General features: G+C 37.1%; 1 protein-coding gene across 2 annotated transcripts in view; it reads left to right on the forward strand.

The window, feature by feature from the left end:
* Positions 1-25,820, forward strand: part of LOC118729037 (activating transcription factor 7 interacting protein) — a 94,367-nt gene that overhangs the window by 14,567 nt on the left and 53,980 nt on the right. The window contains exon 1 of one of the 2 annotated variants that reach the window (XM_036456269.2): positions 8,436-8,636. The exons of the other annotated variant lie outside the window; for it this stretch is intronic. The gene's annotated coding sequence lies outside the window, so the exon portion shown is untranslated. Of the gene's footprint in view, positions 1-8,435; positions 8,637-25,820 lie in introns of those variants that run through there. 2 annotated transcript variants of the gene reach the window in all.

Here is a 25,820-nt window from a genome sequence, read left to right on the forward strand (position 1 = left end):
CTGTGGGTGATTTGGCTCCATCTCTGTAGCTGCTAATATATGGCATGGATTTCCAGCTGTCTGGGATCTGGATGTGCCCAAAGTCTGTACTGCAAGTCCGGATTCACAGGCAGTATGTTACAAAACTGGCTTGCTGCCTTTCTGTTTTCTGTGTCCTGAGTAGCTGCATTGTTTGTTGCAGTATATGCATTAGCTATTGTCTGTGTTCAGTTTCCTGCAGGCTGACAAAGTGGGAGGGGCTTTGTGTGATACAGAACTGAGTTTTCACTCTGAGTTCTTGAGTGCACATTGCAGCCATCTTAATTACACTTTAGAGCAACTGAGACAGTGCAGCTCTCTCAAAATGGCTGCTAACCTGATCTTTGTAGCTGCTTAGGCAGCAACTATGCCAATGTGGAGGACTGTCAATGCATCAGAACTAGAGGTAAGAACAATTACTCTTTGTTTTTGAAGATTTTAATTAAAAACATTTGAATTTTACTGAGTTTATACAGGAAGGTGAACTTAGAGCTTGCTTGCTAGGAAGTTGAAGTGTTTTCTGCTAGAACCTTTAAGCCTCCATTTAAGAAACAGTGCATAGGAAGGTGAGGTCAAAGGTTAAATTCACGTAATTTCTCACCATTTTATGTTCTGTCATTGCCAGAACATTTGATCACTCAGTAATGTGTTTCTGGCTCTAATTAACTTAATATTCCTTTTGTGTTGAATATTTTAGTTTGCTTGATATTTATTTATAGAAATTAAAAACTATATTAATCTGAATAGATTTTTTGAAAAGCCATAATTAAACCTTGTTTTGCAATTTTTCTTGGGGGGGTGTGTGTGTGTGTGTGTTTTGGAGGTATTGTTTGGTAGATTTCTGGGAAGAATGTTAATTCTTGGATATAAATAATAGTTACAGACAGAACTTTTTTTTTTTAAGCACTGTTAGACTTATTTGTACTATTGATCCCAATCTTTCTCATTATGCTGCCTCCTCTCAGCCATCCAATTTCACATTTTTAATGGTTCCAACTTTGTATCCTAATTAATTTTTGCTTAAATTGGCATTCAAATGTAGATTTTGAACGTAGAAATTAAGATCACATCTTCTAGGTCTGGTTATCCCTTTTCTTTATAGCTAATGTATTCTAATGCAACAAAGCTGAAGCAAATACTCAGTTGTTTTAATTCACTGATTAATTGTTGATGTTTACTTTAGTCTTAGTTTAAAGTTATGGTATACTTAAAATTAATATAACTCAAAAGTTTTGTAAGGTTAGTTTTGAAATTTTCAAAAAGCTTTCTTAGTATTCTGAAGTAGAAACATTTATTGAGATATTATATATCCGCAATGATCTAGAAAGTTAGAATGAAATTCTTATTCACGTAATATTTCAGCAGAACAGGTATATTAGCACTAATGTTTAAACTGCAGTACTTAAAAAAAATTTTTTTCTATGTGGTATAGTACATTTCTTTAGGTTTCTCAATACAGAATGAATATGTCCTTAACTAATATGACGTAGAACAGTAAGTTTTAAACTTTCTAAATACAGCTACTTTTAAAAAACTAACTTTTGCACATTAAATTCTTACGAAGGCTCCTATTATATAAAAGGGATACATGTTATTTTATTTCTGTGTACTTATTTTATAATGTAAACTTATAACAGTTCTTATAAGCCTATTAGTAAAATGAGAGCAGTAGGCTGTTATGATGAAAATAAAAGTTTGAAACCGGATCATATATGACAGTTATGGTCTAATATTAGTGTTAGGATCTAAGCTGTTATTTGTAAAGCTCCAGGTGCTAAGGAACTGGAATTCAGTTTTAAGAGTATTCTAGCACATATATTATTTGTTCTTTTGTGATTTTTATGAAGGTAGAGTACTATATCTATATCTATATATATATCTATATCTATATACTATTTAACAGTTTAAAGTTGCTGCCTTACCATAAAACTGTGTTTATACCTATTCTTAGTTTTTCTTTTAATATGTTTTTTTCTAACTTAATGTTGAGTGACTTAAAATGTTTGGGATCACTTGCTCAGTTTCATCAACATTTTAAGCATGTTTATTTCACATTCAGTAATTACTTTGTGAAGTTTCGGGAATTCTTATGTAACATGGTAAATTCTCATAATCTGAACATTACGAAAGTCTAAAAGAGAACAAAAAGAAGAAATTCAATAGGTGTGAGAGATTCTAGCCATCATGCCTTTCATTAAGGTTGTGCCCTTGAGTATAAGAAAGTGAATGTGCTGTGATCTTAATCTTTATTGTCATGCCTCTCGTAGTATGAATAACTCACTGTATTTCAGAAATTTCAAAAATACAAGTCATGTACTTGATGTGATATTTTTACTGCTGGAGAAAAACTGGCTAGGTTGAAATTACTGGTCAGTTTATGTTGATCTTTAGAGTAGGACCTCAGGGAAATTTTAATGACCCACTCTTTTTGCCTTCTATTGTGGAATATAAAATTTACCTCCACCCTCCACAAGGTGACTCTACGCAGGCGTCTTCAAACTACGGCCCTCGGGCCACATGCGGCCCGCAGAGGAGTCTGATCCGGCCCGCCAGGTTTTTTGGGCAGTGAGCGCAGCCGAGGTGTTACAGTAGGAATTAGTAGTTCATATAGTCCGGCCCTCCAGCTCTCTGAGGGACCGTGATCTGGCCCCCACTTTAAAAAGTTTGAGGACCCCTGCTACTGACTATTACGTGTACATGGGGAAACTCCAACACTCTGTGGTTACTCAGGATATTGTTAAATTTTTCAGTGCCATGTTGCGTTTTTGCAACCGAGCATAAACTAGACCTCACTGGGATTATTACTTTGGGATTGGTAACAGTTTCAAATTTTCTATGCTGAATTCCAAGTTATTTATTATGTTGAATAACTGAGGATAGTAAATCTGGGAACTGGATAATTGAGGTTTATGTTGTTATTATCACTTGTTTTCCTTCTCATTTGTTTACCCTTTGTCATAAGCCATTTCATTAACATAGGCCTTTAAGAGGAATGTTGAGATAGTGGGAAGAACATTGACCAAGACTTCAAATCTAACTGTAAATTGTGTTTTTGCTACATTTTTCTTATATTGGCCAACATATTCCATTTTTTAACTGTTGTTTTCTTACCTATGAAATGGGGAGAAATTCCTATTCATTTGGCAAGGATATGCTGAGGATCAATTCATTTAAGTTTCTAAATAGTACCACGAAGTACTGCACAAATACCTGGCATGCTAATTTTCCAGTAATGAATAATTTTCAGTTTGTTTCTCAGATGTCATATGCTTTATCAAATGTGATTGGATCAGGGAATGTAGTATTTTTTTTTAAATATGGGGAATTTCTTATATAATGTGCTCAGAAGCAGGAAGTGCTAACTAACATAAGTATATTGACTTAGTAATATGATATATTCACTACCGGGCTCTACTTTTGTGAATAACTTAGCGAGTATAGAATGCATTACACAGAGGAATAGAAGAAATGTTTCACTTCTGGTCTGGCTGAGTGCTGACAAAAATATTTGACAAAAATATTTCTGTAAAGAGATGACTTGAGCCTAGCTGGTTTGGCTCATGGATGGGGCATAGACTGAAGGGCCCTAGGTTTGATTCAGGTCAAGAGCACATGTTGGGGTTGCAGGCTTGATCGCTAGTGGGGCATGCAGGAGGCACCCGATCAATAATTCTCTCTCATCATTGATGATTCTTTCTCTCTCCCCCTTTCCCCCTCTAAAATCAATAAAAATATGTAAAAAAAAGAAAAAAAAAAAAAAGAAGAAAAAAAAAGAGATGACTTGAATTCAGAGCCTAGAGTTTTCTGTTTCGATACAAAAGAGAATTGTAACAGTGTAGTTCTCTTTCAGTGGTCACAAACTGACAGCCAGCTGAATTGTTTTATCCCTTATACCCGTATCGGCAAATTACGGCTCGAGAGCCACATGCGGCTCTTTGGTCCCTTGAGTGTGGCTCTTCCACAAAATACCATGGCCTGGGAGAGTCTATTTTGAAGAAGTGGCGTTAGAAGAAGTCTAAGTTTAAAAAATTTGGCTCTCAAAAGAAATTTCAATCATTGTACTGTTGATATTTGGCTCTGTTGACTAATGAGTTTGCCGACCACTGCCTTAGCCATTACCCAATTTCTCTAGTTGATAAATAAAGCTGTCAGATTTTACACAGAAATGTGGTTGTCTCATCTCTTGAAAAATAGAAGATTAAGCAGTACTAGGAGTGTGTTTCTGATTGAGAAAATAATTAACAGTTGAGTAGCTACTGTCTCTTTCAAATAGGGCCTACTCTTCACATCTGGTCTTCTCTTCATTAATTCACATTACCTGCTGGGCTTTGTAAGGGATCCTTTTACTTAGTTGACAGATTGTTGGCAGCCTTTGATATTTAAAATACGGTTTCTAGAACAGAAGAAAGTAAGCATAAGTAAAATCTAGTGTACTTCACTTGGTGGGAGAGAGAATAGTATGTGTAAAATCACTTTACTCTTTAGAAGATATGGTACATTTGCTAACTTTTAGCTTTGTCCTAATTTTTATGTTGAAGTACTACGTTGGCTGTTTGGAAGAGATACAGTGACAAGAAGAGATTAAAGAAATACTAATTAGAAACAAATAAGTACATTGAGAGTCTTTTAATATAATAAGTTACTTTTTTAATATTATCACTGTGTTAAAGACATCACTTGTTTTTCAACTTGATGTTCTTAAAAAATAAATTATATTCGTGATATTCAGTTTACTGAACAGTTAAATGAAATATAGACAAAAATCTTGAGCTGTCAGATTTTAGCACTTAAAATGAGTAAGATCCTAATAGAAGTTTTCTTAACTGCCTGAACGTAGATTATGTCAGGGGCTATTATAAACTTATTTGTATTAAAAGTTTGCATTCCATTCATTGCCTCAGCTCTGTGAATGAAGATTACCTTGATCCTATGAAAAATGGTAATTTATAAAAATGATCTGATGTGAATTTGAATTTCACATTTTCCAGAGTGAAAGCCAGCTTCTTAGCATTCAGGTAATGCCATGACAGTGGTAACTCTAGGAAAGTGCTAAAAGAATGTTATTTTATTTTTTGAAAATGCTTTTCAAGTTAGAAAACTTTAGTGAAAACTGAAAAAGCAGTTAACTTGCACAGGAAACATTGACTTCCCTGTTTTCCTACTCCTCACACTCCCAAAAGAAAAAGTGATTTGGGAGAAAGATTTAAGTTTATTCAAAAAGGATTAAAAAAAAATGGCTCAGGTTAAACTTTCACAAAATGTTCTTTATTAATAATTTGTTGTAACAGTATATTATTAGTCATTAATGTATGAATATGGAAATGATGAAACAGTGCTGTTGATTCAATGAATCTTTGAGTTTAATGAAAAGAGGGAGTTGAATTAACACCAAGGGAGAAATCTGAGTTGCTTCAGCATTTGCCTAAGGGCTTTAACCTTGTCTGCTGAAGTAAACCAGACCCAACTGCCCAGCAGACCATCTCACCTGGTGCTTTCCTTTGTAGACACAGAAGAATCATGGCATGTAAAGTGGAACGAAAGTGTTAGTATAGAAGTCAGGAAACAATTATTTTTAGTTCTGGTACTGTTAAGTAATCTGTTTTGGGTAAATTATTTATGCTTTTAATGCCATTCCTTGACCATTAAATGTGGGAGGTGGTTGGACTAGATAAGGAATAGAAAAGAACACAAATTTTGGTGTTAAACAGAGTCAAGGTGAATTCATGTTCTTACACCACTAGTTAAAGGTTTATATGAGAAGTGTATATATAGTGCTCAAAGTATAATTACTATTTATATGAGTGCTCAATAAGTTTTATGCATTTTTTTTTTATAGAATGAAGCTAGTATTTTCAAAACCTGTTTTCGTAACTTTAAATAGGGATAAGTCTACCATACAGAGTTGCTATTGGAATTTAAATGAACAGAACAAATATAAAGCACCTAGTGCAGTATGTAGCACAAATAAAGTTGTGAAAAAATATTGATTGGTTTTTCTTCACAAGGTTCTCTCCAGCACAATTTATTTTCTTTTTTCCCTTTCCTCCCAATCATAGAATTGGGGGAAATATGGACTATTGGATACTTAGAAAAGGCTCTTTAGAGGTTGTTAGGGACCTGGCTGATTTATATTAAAAATAACAGAGAGCAAGGTGTTTATATGTCAATGCGAATACTTTAAAGATCCCAAAGGGGACAAAACAAGAATTCTTATTTATGCTAATGTAACATGATAGAGTGAAAACAAAAATGGACTGTGAATTAATCAATTGATTCAACAAATTTAACAAATACTTATTATGCACCTATTATTTGCTGGGCACTATTTTCATGGTTGGTGTATTATATAAGAACCCTGCCCTCAGTAAGTTTACATTGGGTTAGGGCAGTGATTAGCAAACTCATTAGTCAACAGAGTCAAATATCAACAATACAACGATTGAAATTTCTTTTAAGAGCCCAAAATTTTAGACCTAAACTACTTCTAAAGCCACTTTTTAAAATAGACTCTCCCAGGACGTTGTATTTTGTGGAAGAGCCACACTCAAGGGGCCAAAGAGCCACATGTGGCTTGCGAGCCGCAGTTTGCTGACCAAGGGGTAGGGACATGTAAAGACAGTAATATAAGAAGGTTAGAATACTGAAGGATTGAGAATGCTGGGGGTTGAGGGAAACAGGCAGCCAATAGTCACATGAGTACTAGTAATGTTTGTCCTTGTCTTTTCATCTGTTTGTGGAGCACAGATCCTGACAAAACAAAATAGTTATTACTGCTTATCAAAGATAGCCAAAGTAACGTTTAGGATTATCCAGTTATTAGAAGTCTACCAGGTCCTGTTGATATGTAACTTTATCATTCCCCTTCTTAGAACTGGTTTCATTTTCTTCATTGTGTAATAAGAATAATTTAGTCTATGCTTTAAGTGGACTGAAAATATCTAAATTAGTGACTGGATTATTATTTGAAAATGAAATTTAATATATTTATACTCAATAAAATAAGTGAAAAATAGAAGTGGAGTTAAAGTGGAGTTATTTATTAGTAGGCCATAGGTAATAAAATTTTTTTTAAAGGACTTTATAATGATTCAACTCTTGCTCAGTCATATTAGGCCAATTAAGACAATACACAAAATTTTTTTTAAAAAATATATATTTTATTGATTTTTTTTTACAGAGAGGAAGAGAGAGGGATAGAGAGTTAGAAAATCAATGAGAGAGAATCATCAATCAGCTGCCTCTTGCACACCCCCTACTGGGGATGTGCCCGTAACCAAGGTACATGCCCTTGACGGGAATCGAACCTGGGACCTTTCAGTCCGCAGGCCGATACTCTATCCACAGAGCCAAACCGGTTTCGGCACAATACACAAAATTTAATATTGCTTAAGTATAATATTGAGCACATGCCTTAGTAATATTAATGAGTGGTAAATATGAATTATTTGACTATCATAGTAGTGATACCTGAAGATGCATTGTCTTATTATTTGGTGAAACATAACGCACTGTGGTTCTAGAAGCAAATCTATTTAATGATCACTAAGTGATTAGTTAAAATTTGAAAGGTAGTTGTAGAATAAAATGAGGACAGCTTTTAGCTAATGTAAATTATTTATATTTTAATGATTATTAAAAATAGGAATCATTGGATTTATGTAATTAATATTGGTCCATGTCACAAATAAACTAAGGGTTTTGAATATTTATGAGGGTTAAACATTTTTGGTATAGTGGGGGTAGAATTTCATATTACATAAGAATTATAAATTGACATTCTTCTATTACCTGGGTTTGAATCATATTAATAACTAGATAACTAGATACATTCTAGAGCCAGTCAGTGTCTGAGGGTAACGAATGGGGGAGGTTTTACTCAGCAGTATTCTCCTTTAGTTTGGTCATGAAATGAGGTCTGCTTTATGTAAATCAGTCTTACTGGCGCCAGCTAGCTGTAACTGCAGTCTGCCTGAGCTAGGGCAGCAAATAATATGTGGTGTGGATTTTTGGTTTGGAGTGTATAAGAATTCAGCCTTTTGGACTGAAAGAACAGAGTTGATACATTAGAATAGGAGTACTGAGACCTCCACAGTTGATACATAAATATGTGGAATAATGAAAAGGTATAATAAGCCTTTTAAAATTTAGTTTTTCTTTTATATAGATTTATGCCTATTGATACTATTGGGTAATATGTGGGAGGTACTTCACTGCACACAGTTGCTGCAAACCTAATAGTTGGTAGCATGGAAAGCAGTACAAAAGAATTCTGATTCTAGACATCTTCATTTAACAACAGTCCTTTGGAAAAATGTACTTTATGTGTTCTGTGAGCTTCATTGACATATTGTCTGTCAGGTTTTTTCTTTTTTTCTTTTGTGGTTAATGGGATGTTTGCTGCACAAACTACACAACAGATGTGAACCACTGTTTGAAAGGAATTTTAATATGTAGCCAATCTACTGAATTCCTGTTTTTCTTATGAATATGAACCAAACAAGGAATTTAGGTTCAAGAAGGCTGATCTAGAAGTCTGCATTAGCTTTTAATTTTTATATAAATGAAGTAGCAGTGGTACAGAAGAGGAAATCCTTTTCACAATATCAAGCTGCCCACAGGTAAGAGATTCAGGTCCTTTTTCTGTAATCTCCTCCTTCTCCCATCCCCAACCTTTTCCCCTATTCCTTCAGGTCTTATATCTCTATCTCACCACTGGGAAGTTTTTTGTTTTAGTTTTAGTAATAATAGGATTGGTAGACTGTTGAATATTAATTTCTAGGAATTTTGAATGCCATATTTGAATTTGATCTTAAAAATTATTTTTATCTTGTTTTCCCTCGGGTTTAACTTGAAGTGAACTAACAGTGGGTTTCATATATGAATATTACTCATACATACAATATGTTTATATTACATAGAAATCAGTTTTAGATCTCTCTTCATTATAGTCCTAATGCTCTGTTCTCAGTTGTAGTAACACCAACTGGTACATATAGAGAGATGACAGTTTTGTGACCTTAAACTATAAAATTTTAGTGTAAATGTACCACTTTGAATTCATCATCAAAACCAGTGCTTATGTTTTCACAAGTGGCTCATTGACATTCGTTAGATATGTATATATTTATACATATAACATGGCCAGGTTTTCTAATACTACCCTTATCATTTCTATTTCCACATATTTAAATTTATTACCATTTTAACAAAGTGAACTTAAGAGTCTAAAACTAAAGTGAATGTATTAAAAATTCCATTAAATATAATATTGTACTTTGTTCCTTAAGTTAGGTGAAGGTTGCATAGGCATTTGTTATATTATTCTTTATCTTGTATCATGAAAAATATCATACAAAAATCTAATTGAAATAAAAATAAAGAGCATTATAAAATAAAGAATATATGATCATTACTGTAAATATATGAACTTTTATGTTTACTAGTATAAAGAAATGCAGGGGTGTGTGTGTGTATATGACCAATGATAAAATATATTACTGATTGATATCATTTTGGAGCTGAGTGTGGAGACAAGAATAAGTAGGGTGAAGTGAAGAGTGGTAGTGAGGGTAGCTTAGAGGAATGGAGGAGGAAAGTAATTATAGTAGGCTGTTCTCTGCTTTTTGCACCCCTTCTATGTAAGTTAAGCATTTGGCTCTTTCTGCAATATAAAACTGTTAGTTTTAGGTGGGACTTCCATTTCTTTTGATTCTGAAAGACAATTGGTCATTTATTACTACACCAGAGGCCTGGTGCACGAAATTCATGCACTCAGCAGAGGGGCGGATGTCACTTGGCCCAGATTTTGAGAGCACGCAGGCCAGGCCAAGGGTCCCACTGGTGCATAATTGGGACTAGGGAGGGATGCAGGAGGTTGGCCAGCTGGGGAGGACCATGGGACATGGGAGGGCTCCAGGGCATGTCTGGCCCATCTCGCTCAGTACTGATTGGCGGGACCCCAGCAGCAAACTAACCTATTGGTAGGAGCAACTGCCCCCTGGTGGTCAGGGCACATTATAGTGGCTGGTCGACCGATCAACTGTCCTCTGGTGGTCAGTGCACATCATAGTGAGCAGTTGAGCAGCTTTAGCATATCATTAGCATATTACACTCTGATTGGTTGACCAGACACTTAGCATATTAGGCTTTTATTATATAGAATGACTGGCTAATTAAAAACTAGAGACCAACTATGAAGAAGCCACAATCGTGTTTCAGAAGCACGATTCAGAAACTATATTCTGTTGCCTTTGAAAATTGTTGCTTTGCTTTTTATTTTTTACTTATTTATTTTTTTCCCTTTTATTTATTTATTTATTTTTACATATTTTATTAATTTTTTTTTGCCCCCCTCCCTCCCTCCCACACATCCTCTCCCTCCCCAGAGTTTTGTGTCCATTGGTTGTACTAATATGCATGTATACAAGTCCTTCGGTTGATCTATTATCTCCTCCAGATCTTCCTCCCCTCCCCACTGTTATTTGACAGTCTGCCTGTTGCTTTACTTTCTCTATATCTGTCTCTTGGTTCATCAGTTTATAATGATCTTTATCATCCACCAATGAGTGAGGTCATGTGGTGTTTCTCCTTCATTGATTGGCTTATTTCACTCAGCATGATGTTCTCCAATTCCATCCAGGTTGCTGCAAATGATGAAAATTCCTTCTTTTTTATGGCAGCATAGTATTCCATTGTGTAGATGTACCATAGTTTTTGGATCCAATCATCTGCTGATGGGCACCTAGGCTGTTTCCAAATTCTGGCTATTGTAGATTGTGCTGCTATGAAGATAGGGGTGCAAATATCCTTTCTGATTGGTGTTTCTAGTTTCTCGGGATATATTCCTAGAAGTGGGATTACTGGGTCAAATGGGAGTTCCATTTTCAGTTTTTTGAGGAAACTCCACACTGTTCTCCACAGTGGTTGTACCAGTCTGCATTCCATTTACCATTGCTTTGCTTTTTAAAAATTGTTTTAATGTATGTTCTTTTAAATTATAAAATTTATGATTTTTTGTATTTTTCTTCCATAAATAATTCCATTAGGATTGAAGAAATGGTGATAGTAAAAAGATAACAATTTTAAAAATATGTTTGTTTATTTTAGAGAGAGGAAGGAAGAGAGAGAAAGAGAGAGAGAGAAACATCGATTGGTTTCTTCTCACACGCACCCCAACAGGGGATGGAACCTGCAACCCAGGCTGGGAATGGAACCTTTTGGTGCAGAGACAACACTCAACCAATTGAACCATACCAGCTAAAGCGAAAGACAACAGTTTTGATAAATGTGCTTGAGGTTGGATGGAGAGAAGGTTGTACTTTTCTTGGTGTGGAGAACACACAAATCTAAAACAGTTGGGAAATATTTTTAGACTTCTCTTGAGCCATTGTTTAGGAAAATGTTGGGTTGGGAAGATAGTTGAGATGGGATGACTGTTTTTAATACAAAGGTAAAAAGACAAGAAGTTGTTAGACCAAAACGGAGGAATTTATTGAATGCTATTGTAATTGGGGTTCATAAGACAGTGGAGTATTATAAATATAGACAAACCTAAAAGGAAGCATATATGACAATGATAAAAGTCATGAGCATAAAGATATATAATCTTTGATACTGTTGAAGTTGATTAAGTGTGAATGATCCAAAAATCTGATGGATAAAATTCAAGTTTTTAGTTTTTGTGTTCCTCTTTAGTCAACAGAATTTATTTTAGCAAAGCAGTGTAGAATCAAAATTTTCAATGTAAATGGACCTAAGTGGTCAAATAGTTTAACATCTCACTTTGCAATGGAGTCTACTGTTTGATTTTCCCATCAGGTGATGATCTAGTTTCTGCTTTAGCATTTACAATGACAGAAGGGAGCATCTCTGATTTCATAAGTTCTTTTTTATTTTTAATCCTCACCTGAGGATATTTTTTCTATTGATTTTTAGAAAGAGTGGAAGAGAGGGAGGAAAAGGTCTCTCTCCATTGATGTAAGAGAGACACATTGATTGGTTTCCTCTGCATGCGCCCTGACTGGGGCTGGGAATCGAACCTATAACTACAGTATTTGCTCTTGAGCAGGCCAGCACTCTAACCACTGAGCAACACTGGCCAGGGTAAGACAACTTATTTTATTGAACATATGAACAAGCTAACCTTTGTTGATTTTTAGACAGAGTTAGCCTTTTATTGTTTTTGTTATTGCCCTTTCCCACCTATGTCTGTCTCTGTATCTGTATCTCTTTTATCTCCAGATCTGCATTATTTAAAGACAGTCATACAAATTCCCTTGTGTTTTCTAGGCTATATAGCCTCCATTTTCCCACATGTTGTTTTATTTCATTCTTTAGCCTGGTCATCCTTTTGTTTGATTGTTTGTTTGATTGACTATTTTTAAAAGTCCCTGTTTATCATGCTGCTTAGAACTTAAATGGTAATACTAGATCATGGCCCCCTTCTCTTTGACTGTATACTTCAGTTCTGCACCTTAATGCTGCACTGACATTTTTGTCAGCGACCCAACACTATTGAATTTTCTTGTTTGCAATAAGTTAAAAATCCCTTTCCTTTGAGTATCGATTTATTTATTTATTTTTCCTGTTGAGACTTTATTTCTCCACCCCTTACATATACAGCTGTCTATGGCTCATTTCTTGAGTCTTAAAATGTTTCTACGTTTTAATCCATTGATACATTCATATAAATAATTCCAAAGAAGGAAGAACCTTCTTGGATCTCTCTCCTTTTTATCAACGAGTCCAAAGTGCTGTGAGACAGGCTACAAAAGAAAAATAAAAAATACAGAAATAAATAAAAAGAATAGAATTGTAACTGCAAAACCTACATCTAACTTAGTATTTTGGCTGCTTGAGGCCTAACTCTTCTTCCTGTACTTCTAATAAGAGGATTCATGGTACTGCTACATTTATATCATCCTAGGTTCAGGGCTAATCTGAATATGATTTTAGTTTAATCCCTAGGTTATATTCTGTTAATATTTTGTTGTTGTTTCACCACTTATTTTGTCCTTAATCCAAAAGATGAAAAAAAATTTATAAGGAGATATTTTTCCTCTCATTTTATTGTTTATCTAACTTTATCATATGGCCAGAGAATGTGGCTTATGTGATTTATTTATTTATTTTTTGTCTTTGAATTTATTAATTCCTTGTCACTACATGAATGGTCAATATTAATGTATATTGCATGTGTTCATAAAAGTGCACATTCTGGGTTTGTTGAATGTACAATTCTATCTTTTGCTAGCATGTTTGGGAAATGCATTCTTCTTTTAAAAAAAAATATTTTATTGATTTTTTACAGATAGGAAGGAGAGGGATAGAGAGTTAGAAACATTAATCAGGTACATGCCCTTCACCAGAATTGAACCGGGGATCTTTTAGTTCACAGGCCAATGCTCTGTCCACTGAGCCAAACTGGTTAGGGCTGCATTCTTTGTATTTTGTTTCTTCATCTGTAGGATTTAGAAAGAAATGTGTTTATCTCTTATTGTGGATTTGTTAGTTTTCTTCTTGAAAATTTTAAACCTGTTTTGCTTTATGTGATTTAAAGTAATATTATTTAGGTGCATCAAAGATACATATTTCTAGTGTATTGTAACTTTTATCAATCCTATATAATAAAGAGATAATACGCAAATTGGCTGCCAACACAAGATGGCTGCCTCTGTGTGGTCAAAGATGGACACCCCCATGTGGATCATTCCAACACAAGATGGCTGCCTCTGTGTGGTCAAAGATGGACACCCCCATGTGGATATAGGATGGCTGCCACAAGATGGCTAGCAAGGGAGGGCAGGCGACCAGGCCTGTAAGAGATGACAGGGGTGACCAGGCTTGCAGGGGAGGGCAGTTCGGGGCATTCAGGCTGGCAGGGGAGTGGTTAGGGGGTGATTAGGCTGGCAGGCAGAAACAGTTAGGTGTAATCAGGCAGGCAGGCAGGTGAGTGATTGGGAACCAGCAGTCCTAGATTGTGAAAGGGAGGTCCAACTGTTCATTTAGATCCAATCACATGGGCAGTCGGACATCTTTTGAGGGGTCCCAGATTAGAGAGGGTGCAGGCTGGGCTGAGGGACCCTCCCCTCCCTCATGCACAAATTTCATGCACTGGGCCTCTAGTAGGGATTATATTTTTTATTTCATTATTTGATTTTCAGTTTGAATTATTTTTGAATGTTATATATGCATACTTTTTATTAGCAATTGCCTATTGTATCATTTTCTATTTCTAAATTTTCAGTCTTTCTGTGCTATTACATGGTACCGCATTTCCCAGCATATAAGATGACTTTTGAAATGAAAAAAAGTTAACTGAAAATTGGCCAGAGTCAGAGAGGCGGTCTATTAAAAAAAGAAATGGTGTTGCCTCGGAAGTGGGGGGTAGTCTTATACAGCGAATATAGGCTTAAACCTGTTTTAACTGTAAAATTAGGGGGTCGTCTTATACACCGGAAAATACGGTATGTCTCTTGTTTATATTATAGTACTTGCTTCTTATGGGATATGCTGGGAATTTATCTTTTGGATGGTAACCGTCCTTCCGTGTCTGTTCCGGAGTGTAGTGTCTGTGTGGGTCACTACTCTATCCACTACCCATTACTAGTTAACTAGGAATTTGAGAATAAAGCAATTTGCCATTTTTTGTCTCCTGGCCTAAAAGATCCAACATAGAAAATCTGTCATTTCCCATAGACTACTCTCCTAGTGTAAGAGCTATATTTTACACAATATATTTATTAAGTCAATTGTTATGCCATTAATGATGATGTGGCTAGTCATAATGTCTTCCATTTTCCAGGAGAATAGCTTCACAGTTTTAATGTGAACATTAGAAAGATGATAAATTTAATAGAGAAATATAATAAATACCTGTAAATACATAATAAGGTTCTTCATCTCAATTTGTGAACCTATGCAAAGAGCTTACTGTATTTCTTTCATATCCTCCCTCTCTATTCTTTTCTTTTTTAAATTCTGGAGGCGCTAGACTCAGTTAAATATTTTCATGTGGCAGAAAGCCAGATTTCCAATAGCCCTGAACTCAGCATGTTGCTGTTGCTTAGCAACTACTTGTGAAGTCTTGTAGATATAACTGAATTATAAATAGAGTTATGAACAGAAGTGCAATTGAAATTGAGATTGGAAAGAAAGGCATACTCTTATTTTTCCATCTATTTGAATTTGAGTGATTCTTCATGCACACTTAGTTTTCTGAACTCTGGTTCACAAAAATTGGGAGTAAGTACTAACCCAATCAGGAAGACAGTAAGGTATCTGTAGAGATCTTGTTTGTAATTACACATGTGTTTTTTATTATTAGGATTAAACAGTCTATATTGGAGAGATGTCAGTTAAAAGGAAATAGAGAACTTCTGATTTTTATGGTCATTCATGTAGAAAGATACCCATACATTGTATTAACGTTTATATATCTCTTCCACATTTATATGAATGTCTACATATAGAAACACTTTTTTTTTTTTTTTTTTTTTTTTTTTTGTGAAAGTGGAAGAGAGAGGGGAAGACAGAGAGAAACATTGATATGAGAGAAACACATACCGTATTTTTCGGACCATAAGACGCTCCGGACCATAAGACGCACCAGTTTTTAGAGAAGGGAAATGAAGAAAAAAAGATTCTGAAACAATTAGTGTCCTAAAATATTTTATGTGCATTAAAACCCAACATCACAGTCATAAACACATGTAATCAACCCTGTAAAGTAAACAGCAGCATTTAGAACCATTTTAGAGCCGGGCAAGTAAAAAAACTTATTTTTTAAAGTATATGTGTAGGCTATATTTGGACCATAAGACGCAGGGACTTCTTCCCCCCACTTCTGGGGGGAAAAAAGTGCGTCTTATGGTCCGAAAAATACGGTAGATTGTTTGCCTCCTGCATGAACTCTGACCAGGGCCCTGGCTGTGGAAGAGCCAGCAACCAAGGTACGTGCCCTTGACCGGAATTGAACCTGGAACATTTAATCCATAGGCCAACACTCTGTCTACTGAGCTAAACCAGCTAGGGCTGCAGAAACACTTTGTTTGTCTGTGCTTTTTTGTATTTTCGATCACGTTTTTAAGAGTGTCTTAAAAATTATGCTGTAATTGTGATCTACATGGCATTTGATAAATATGAAATACATGAACACACCAACATGTCTTTACCATTCCTTAGTAGAGCAATGGAACTTATTAGGTCTAGTAATAATTAATGTCGTTTTCTAATACTTTTTAAAATCGAATTTATTTAAACAATACAACAAAATTGAATCAACAATATAGTTGCCGTTGTTTTCTACTACTTGTGCCCAACGCTCAGGAAGCATTTTAATCCCTTAGTTGTAAAATTCTTGTGATTTTGATGCAAAAAATTCGGTCAATGCATTTTTGAGGCATTCTTCATTATTAAATTTTTTTCCAAGAAGAAAGTTTTGCAAAGAACGAAACAAATGGTAATCGGAAGGGGCAATATCAGGAGAATATGCAGGTTGAGGGAGAACTTCCCATTCCAACTGGCGCAGTTTTTCAGCAGTGATTCTTGCAGTATGCGGTCTTGCGTTATCTTATCGTGGTGAAGAATTACGCCCTTCCGATTAATCAGCGCGGGTTCTTTTTCTCTTAAAGCTTGGGCTAACCTTTCCAATTGGGCACTATACACTGCACTTGTAATGGTTTGGTTAGATGGTAAAAGTTCATAATGAAGAATTCCTTTAAAATTCCACCAAACACACAACGTCACTTTTTTCACATGCAAGTCAGGTTTTGGCGTGGGCTGCGGAGCCTCATTTTTGTCCAACCATTGAGGCCGCCTTTTCAAATTAACATACAGCACCCATTGTTCATCTCTGGTAACAATTTGCTCTAAAAACGGCAAACGGTTTTGAAGAGAGGAGCGAACTGCAAATTGTGACTCTTTGATTACGGTTGTTGTTGGTCAACTCATGAGGAACCCATTTTCCAAACTTTTGGACTTTGCCAAGTGCACGCAATTGATTGGAAATTGTTTTTTGTGAACAATTTAAAGTTGTCGCAAGCTCTTGTTGGGTAATTTGAGGATTTTGCACCAAAAGAGCTTGAAGAGCTTCTTGATCAAAATTGGACACACGGCCTCGACCACTCTTGTCATCGAACGAAAAATTTCCCTTGCGAAATTTCTCAAACCAACCCTGGCATTTTCTGGCGCTAACTGCATCTTGACCAAGAGCACTACAGATGTTTTTTGCAGCCTCGCTTGCTTTTCTTCCTAATTGGAACTCGTAAAGCATGCAGTGCCGAATATGCTCTTCATCCGCCATCTTCTTAGCCCTAGTTTTGCAACAAAAACCAAACCAAACACAAACTTTTTCAAGCAAAACTTGTTAATTGCACTTCACACGTTCTGTAGATACCACGTGTTTGAAGGTTATGTCAATACAAGTCAACGCCAAGCAAGATTTTAAACGAATGTTAAAAACGACATTAATTATTACTAGACCCGATATTAAAATTTTATATAAGGTCTGCTGAAACAGGTTTGGCTCAGTGGATAGAGCACCGGCCTGTAGACTGAAAGGTCCCAGGTTCGATTCCAGTCAAGGGCATGTACCTTGGTTGCAGGCACATCCCCATTAGGGGGTGTGCAAGAGGCAGCTGATCAATGATTCTCTCTCATCAATGTTTCTAACTCTCTCTCTCCCTTCCTCTCTGTAAAAATTCAATAAAATATATTTAAAAAAAAATTTTATATAAGGTTTAAAACTTAAAGGATCCTTTCAGGTCTTCTAATAAAATTTCCTTTTATTCCAGATAGAAAACTTTAGTCCTAAAGATGTTAAATGATGTGCCTAAACCAAATCCCCTAAGTTGTGTTTTTTTTTTCCTGATGCTTATCTACCAGTTCTTTATTTTTTGCACTTATATTTCATCAGTTTACACAAGATTTAATTATATGATCCTATTTAATAAGGAGGTAATATGCAAATTGACCCTTATGATGTCTCACAGGATGTCTGCCCCAGTGATCAAAGATGGCCATCACAAGATGGCTGGCAGGGGAGGGCACTTTGGGTCAACTGGGCCTGCAAGGGAGGGAAGACAGTTGGGGGAGGGGGGCACCAGGCCTGCAGGGGAGGGCAATTAGAGGAGACCAGACTGGCAGGAGAGGACAGTTAGGGGTGACCAGGCCAGCAGGGGAGGGCAGTTAGGGGTGACTGGATTGGTAGGAGAGGGCAGTTAGAGGTGACTGGGCTGACAGGGGAGGGCATTTGTGGTCACCAGGCTTGCAGGGGAGGGCAGTTAGGGGCAACCAGGTTGGCAGGGGAGGGCAGTTAGAGGTGACCAGGCTGTCAGCGGAGGGCAGTTGGGGGCAATCGGTCTAGCAGGGGAGCAGTTAGGCATCAATCAGGCTGGCAGGGGAGTGGTTAGGCATCAATCAGGCTGGCAGGCAGGTGAGCGATTGGGAGCTAGCAGTCCCAGATTGTGAGAGGGATATCCGACTGCCAGTTTTGGCCCTATCACTGTTGGATTTGGCCTAAACTGGCAGTTGGACATTCCCCAAAGGGTTCCAGATTGGAGAGGGTGCAGGTTGGGCTGAGGGATACCTGCCCTCCCTCCCATGAATTTTGTGCACCGGACCTCTAGTTTATAATAAAAATGTACAACTGAATTCAATAACCGGTATAACTAATATGAATAAATTTAGATGAGGGCAGAGGAACATGAGATCTCATTGTATTTGTGATTATTAGTCAATATGTTTATAGAATGGATAGAGAATATTGGTTCATTGGGACAACAGTTAAGAGAGTTTCCTCTTGCTCAGATCTCTGCAAATTTTTTAGGTTCTAAAAAGATGAAATAGAATGATAAATCTTTGTTTTGGATATTGGAACTCTGTATTTTCTTAAAATACATCACCAACATATGAAACTAAAATCTCCTTAGTTGCATAGGTTTGCCAGAAACAAGTAGATTGTATGCTCATGCATTGTTTGCCCTAAAAGGTTTTGAATGGGAATGTAATTTTTCTCCTTTTGCTCCCTGGGGAAATACTGGTCCATAAGTTCCATCTGAAGAAAGATACATATTTATAAATAGGACTAGAGGCCCGGTGCATGAAATTTGTGCACAGGGTGGGAGACAGGGGGGAGCCGGCGGGGAGAGTGTCCCTCAGCTTGCCCTGCACCCTCTCCAATCTGGGACCCCTCATGGGATAACCGGCAGTTGGACATCCCTCTCACAATCCAGAACTGCTGGCTCATAACTGCTTGCCTGCCTGCCTGATTGCCCCTAACTGCTTCTGCCTGCCACCTGATCATCTCTAACTGCTCCTCTACTGCTTGATTGCCCCTAACCACCTCTGCTTCGGCCCTGCACCCGGGACCCAGGATTTCCTCCTCCAGACGACCACAGGCACCCGGAATCCGGGCTTCCCTCCCTCTGGTCAACCATAAGCACCCTGCTGGCTGCAGCCTGAGGGGATGGTGGGCAGGTGGCTTTGCCTGTGCTGCAGCCACAAGTGTTGGTGCCTGGAACTGCAGGGTAGGCAGCTTCTCTGTCTCCCATGCCACAGCCAGCCACAGGTGCTGGTGCCCCGGACTGCGGGATGGGTGGCTTCTCTACCAGGCCGTAGCCAGCTGCAGGTGCTGGCTCCTGGACCACAGGCTGGTGGCTTCTTCATCTCCCTCTATGCAGACAGGGCGACTTCTCCGGTTGGCTGTGGTCTGGAATCATAGGGCAGGTGGCTTCTTAGTCTTCTAGGTCACATCCAGCCTCAGGCACTGGGGCCTGGTTTCTCAGTCTCCCCCAGGACATGGGACAGGGGGATGTCAGGTTTCTGCTGCTGGCTGCGGCCTGAGATCACAGGGCAGGTGGCTTCTTCATCTCCAGGGATGCAGCCAGCCTCAGGTACTGGGGTCTGATTTCTTCGTCTCCCCCAGGACGTGGGGCGGGTGGACATGGGGCGGGCAGCTTCTTCAGCTGGCTGTAGCCTGGGATCATGGGGCAGGTGGCTTCTTGGTCTCCGTGGCTGCAGCCAGCCTCAGGCCTTGGGAGGGGGGCGGGGGACACCAGGCCTGCAGGGGAGGGCAGTTAGAAGAGACCAGACTTTTCCAACTCCCACAGGCCCAGAGCGGCTGGGGGGCAGGGCTACCGCCAATTTTTTGGTTCAATTTGCATACTCACTCTGACCGGCTGTTGGGTGTAGCAGAGTGGTGGCAGTTTGCATGTTTCCCTTTTACTAGTGTAGATTAGCTCAAAAAGTTGTGGCAAGTATAATTTTAATTAGATCTACAAGGAGGGATAACATATCATCAATATTTCTTTGCTACAGAAGAGGAAAATAATAGGTATAAAGAGGAATTTGAGTTTCCTCCAGGGTATGAAAGAAGATTAGGGTTCTTGCTTTAGTTATGTTTGTTATTAAAATTAGACTTCTGTACACATAGGCTAAGCCATGGAACATCTGGCTCTCAACTGACATTTTGAACTCTGGGTTCTAATGGGAAAGGGTTGAAGAGAGGGGAGAGAATGGAGTGAAGTTTTTGGAACTACTGAAACTTTTACAAGGTATTTTATCTGCTGTACTAATTGTTAATACGAAGGTGCCATTAATTATTCAGCCCACCCAAAATTCAGATAACATGTGTGACTACTTGAAATAATGTTTTGCAGATACTGGCTTTTTCTGTTTTCTTAAAACTGGGCAGTGTAAGTAAAAATTAAAAAGTATATACTGTATTTTTCGGACCATAAGACGCTCCGGACCATAAGACGCACCAGTTTTTTAGAGAAGGGAAATGAAGAAAAAAAGATTCTGAAACAAATAGTGTCCTAAAATATTTTATGTGCATTAAAACCCAACATCACAGTCATAAACACATGTAATCAACCCTGTAAAGTAAACAGCAGCATTTAGAACCGTTTTAGAGCCGGGCAAGCACACAGAGACCACACAGAGCCGGGCAAGTAAAAAAACTTTTTTTTTAAAGTATATGTGTAGGCTATATTTGGACCATAAGACGCAGGGACTTTTCCCCCCCACTTCTGGGGGGAAAAAAGTGCGTCTTATGGTCCGAAAAATATGGTAGCTGCTTTAAATAATACATAAGAAAGTATAAAATGCTGAGCTTTATATTTAAAGTGATATTTGATCTATACATCTGGAATTAAAAAATAATTTTTCTTATACTGCCTTGTTAATAAAATTTGACCTATTTGTTATATTCTTCCACACTAATTGTAACTTGGGATAGTTCATATTACTTTCCTATCTGGTAAATCATAGTTTATTTGTTCTGATAAGTAAAGATCTGTGTGTATAAGATTTCAATTACCTTGAAGATGCAAATACAATTGTAATTAGAGTCTGGATATCCAAGTCACATATGAATACAACATTAATAAACTAAGACAATAAGCAAAATTACTTTTCATCCAGACCAGTGTTTAAAGTAACAGTATATTTCAGAAAGCTTGGTTAAACTTAATTTTAGAATCTAGCTATCCTTAAATGTTGATTAAAAGTATTGTTATTTGGTGGATAGCTCACCTGATTTTTCTCCATTCTTCACTGGAACTCTTTGTTACTTAAAACTGCATTTCTATGTGTTTCAAAGGAATTGTTTATAAGCTTTTTTCATGATTAAGTAAGTCCTTTATATTATCATTTTTATAATTAAATTTTTAAACTTTCCTAGTATTGAACATGTGAATTCATTTTGCATTAACAGTGGCCAAAAAATATCTTAAAATTAATTTGTAGTTTCATTAAAACACATTGGTGGAAGCTGATATAAGAAGTGCATAGACCATGTACTTTATAATAAATAATTTTGTTTTAACATGACTTAACTATCTAACCAGCCTTTTATTTATTTTAGACGCTATTATTTAAATTATTAAAATAAATTGTTTTAATCCTCACCCAAGGATATTTTTCCATTTTATTGATTTTTTTTTTTTTTTTTTTTTTTTTTTTACAGCGAGGAAGGGAGAGGGATAGAGAGCTAAAAACGTTGATGAGAGAGAAACATCAACTATCTGCCTCTTGCACTCCCCCTACCGGGGATGTACCCGCAACCATGCCCTTGACTGGGACCTTTCAGTCTGCAGACCGACGCCCTACCACTGAGCCAAACCGGTTTTGGCATATTTTTCCATTTTAGAGAGAATGGAAGAGAGAGGGAAAGACAGAGAAACATTTATGTGAAAGAAACACAATTGGTTGCTTCCTGCACATGCCCTGATAGGTCCCGAGCAAGGAAGGATCCTGTAACCAAGGTACATGCTCTTGCCTGGAATTGAACCCCGGGCTCTTTGGTCTGCAGACTGACACTCTTATCCACTGAGCCAAACTGATTAGGGCTAAATTCTTGAAATTAAATAGTTTTTTGTTTTGTTTTTCCTTATCCTTCTTTTCTCCCCCTGATTTGGTCATTTCTTACTGGCCCATAATCTTCAAAGTTATTACATTAGACTGTACATTGTTTGCCTCAAAATTTGTTGTCCTCACTGACAGGAATTATTTTAATTTGAGAAAATAATTACTGAGTAGTGAGTGTATAGAAAACACTACTATATGTTGTAACAGCTTTGTATTACTGTATAGAAGACATTACTATATGTTGGAACAGCTTTGTATTAAAAATGAATAAAGCATAATTCTCACCCTATTTAAAGATCTGCTGTTATTTAATCTTTTTATTTTTAATGCACAGCAAACAATCTCTTACATGTAACTCAGATTCCCAAATATTTGCAGGGGAAATGTGCTAGAAAACAAATGCAGTGCTATTCAAATTTTGAGAGACTTTAGATATTAGAGATACTAGAAGTGTGATTAAAGTATCTTATTATTTTTCTGAAAACAAAATACAAAAAAAAACAACAAACTTAAATATTTATGTGTACACACACACACACACACACACACCCTATATAATAAAAGGATAATATGCAAATTGACCCTAACATTGGAACAACCAGAATGACCGCTCGACCAGTCACTATGAGGTGCACTGACCACCTCTTGTTCCCTTTCCCTGGCTAGCAGGCTCCTGGCAGACTCCGATAGCCTGATGGTGAATGGGGACTTGGGGGTGGGTGGCAGCAGGGGGGCGGGGCCAGCTGTAGGCAGCTGGGAAAGATGGCCCTGATCTCAGGCCAGGCCTAGGTTCTGTACCCTCACATGAATTTTGTGTGCCAGGCCTCTAGTGCACATCCTATATAAGAAAACTTTAATATGCAAATAGACCAAATGGAGGAATGCTATGATGTGCACTGACCACCAGGGGCAGACACTCAGCACAGGAGGTTGGTGGTCTGTGTGCTCCCATAGGGGTAGTGCCGCTTAGTCAGAAGCCAGGCTCACAGCTGGTGAGCCCAGTGGCGGTGGCAAGAGCCTCTCCTTCCTCTGTAGCAGTGGTAAGGATTCCTTAGGGGATGTCCAACTGCGGGGAGCAGGCCTTAGCCGGCATGTGGGCACCTTCCAAGGGGTCTTAGACTATGAGTGGGTGCAGGATGGGCATGAATGTCGTGCACCCGGACTCCAGTATAAAATACCAAGAGGTGGTCAGTGTACCTCATAGTGACTGGTCAAGCTGTCATTCTGGTCGTTTCAATGTTAGGGTCAATTTGCATATTACCCTTTTATTATATAGGATATGGACCATGGTATGTAATGTGAAAGTACCTATTTATTTAGTTTAGCATTAATTTTCTTTAATTGCCACTTAGAAAAGGTTAAGTTAAATTTTAGGTGATGAAATATACAAAGCACATATTTTTTCCACTAAGAAAATAGTGTTTTTGCAGATAGTTTTGCTTTTATATTAACATTTGTTCTGGGATTCATACTAGCATATTGTTTCTATTTTTAGGCTGTTGCCAGGCAGATTTAAAATTTGTCCTCGTATGGTTGCCCAATTTGTAGCTTTCTGATTGGCTACAAGAGCTTGCTTTCTTTAGCTAACCACAGTGACTATGCCAATTGTCTTTCAGTTTCTGTTGCTGTGAGAGAACTGCTAAGATGGCTGCAGGGGGCTCAATTTGGGGTATGTTTATTATTTTAAAGAAGATTTTCATTATTATGTAGTTATAAGCAAAAGTAGATGTCTTTCAAAAAAAATTTTTTAAAAAATATGAAATCAAACTCCCCAAACAAGTTTTATAAAGGCTGAAAAATGATTCTCGTGTCATATTTGATTAATTTTAATGGTTTTATGTATTGTACTTGTCAGAGTGCAATAAATATTATGTACACATAGGCATACATAGTTACCTTTTTTATTTATTTATTTTAAATATTTTTTTGATTTTTTTTTTTACAGAGTGGAAGGGAGAGAGATAAGAGAGTTAGAAACATCAATGAGAGAGAAACATTGATTAGCTGCCTCCTGCCCACCATCTAATGAGGATGTGCCTGCAACCAAGGTACATGCCCTTGAACGAAATCGAACCTGGAACCTTTCAGTCCGCAGGCTGGTGCTCTATCCACTGAGCCAAACCGGTTTTGGCCTTGGTTACCTTTTTTAGTAAATAAGTATCCTGACTCCCCAAAGAGAGATTGTCCTTTGTGTGTAAACTTATTGTATGTGAACATGCCAGCCTGGTTGTTTACAATTTTGTCTAAAATTTTCTAGATTACTGCCTTTGTTTCCTAAAAGAATCAGTTTTCTCATTTAATAATTATTTGAGATGTTAGTTATATATAATTCATCATTTTTAAAATGAATATTTACTAAGTATATACTATGTGCCATACTGTGTAGCTCATTAACAGACTACTTATTATTTTTTTGGTAAATTACCTCTGAAGCACATCATAATGATATCAACATATTTTAAGATGTTTTATGAAAACAAAACTTTAGACACTTAACATGTTTTAATCTTATAATAGGTACATGATGAGATGTGCCAAAGTGTTTGATTAAACAATACATAAATATAGATATTAAAGTCCATTGATAATAATTATTTCTAAAGAGATACATTTAAAGTACTGGCAAATATGGTAGATGGTGGCCATATACATCATATGAAGCAATATTGTAAAATGTGACTAAGCCTTATGTAACCCCAGAAAGTTTAGTGAGTCTATCTCATTTTAAAATAAATTTATGAACATTAATTACATATGAAGCCTTTGGTTACAATACCAGTTTAAAATAGGAGAGAATGCTTCTGTTTCACTTAAGACTGTCTAGTGCTTCTGGTAAAAGATAGTTAATTCCATTTTCTGTGTGTATAAGACGTTATTAATATAGGTACATGAAGGGTTCATCTGCACCATTGCTCAGCCCTGTTTTTTGGTTGATAAAATTTGTTGTGTGTCTGTTTTTTAAATCCTCACCTGAGTATATTTTTTTCTATTGAATTTTAGAAGGTAGGGGGAGAGACACAGAGAGAGAAACATTGATTGGTTGCCTCCTGCATGTGCCCTGACCAGGGATCGAGCCCGCAACCAAGGGACATGCTCTTGAGCAGAATTGAACTTGGAATTGGAATCCTTCCGTCTGAGGACTGACACTCTAGCCACTGAACCAAACTTGCTAGGGCTGTTGTGTTCTTTTATGAGTATCTCATGCTCATTGCTATTCTCATATGAGATAAGCATATTATAGGACTATGTCCCATTTAGGACAGGAGAAAAGAGGAACTGTTTCATGTTAGATGAGCACACAGAGAACAAAGCTGCTGTTCTTTTATATGTATTCCTTTCATCACCATGAAATCACAGGTGTACCTATTGGCCTAGAAATGTAAATTCCCTAAAATATGAACTAATACTTGGTTCTCTGTGTATAGTTGTTTTGT

The sequence above is a fragment of the Pipistrellus kuhlii genome, unplaced genomic scaffold (assembly GCF_014108245.1).
Source record: "Pipistrellus kuhlii isolate mPipKuh1 unplaced genomic scaffold, mPipKuh1.p scaffold_m20_p_3, whole genome shotgun sequence".
Lineage (NCBI taxonomy): Eukaryota > Metazoa > Chordata > Mammalia > Chiroptera > Vespertilionidae > Pipistrellus > Pipistrellus kuhlii.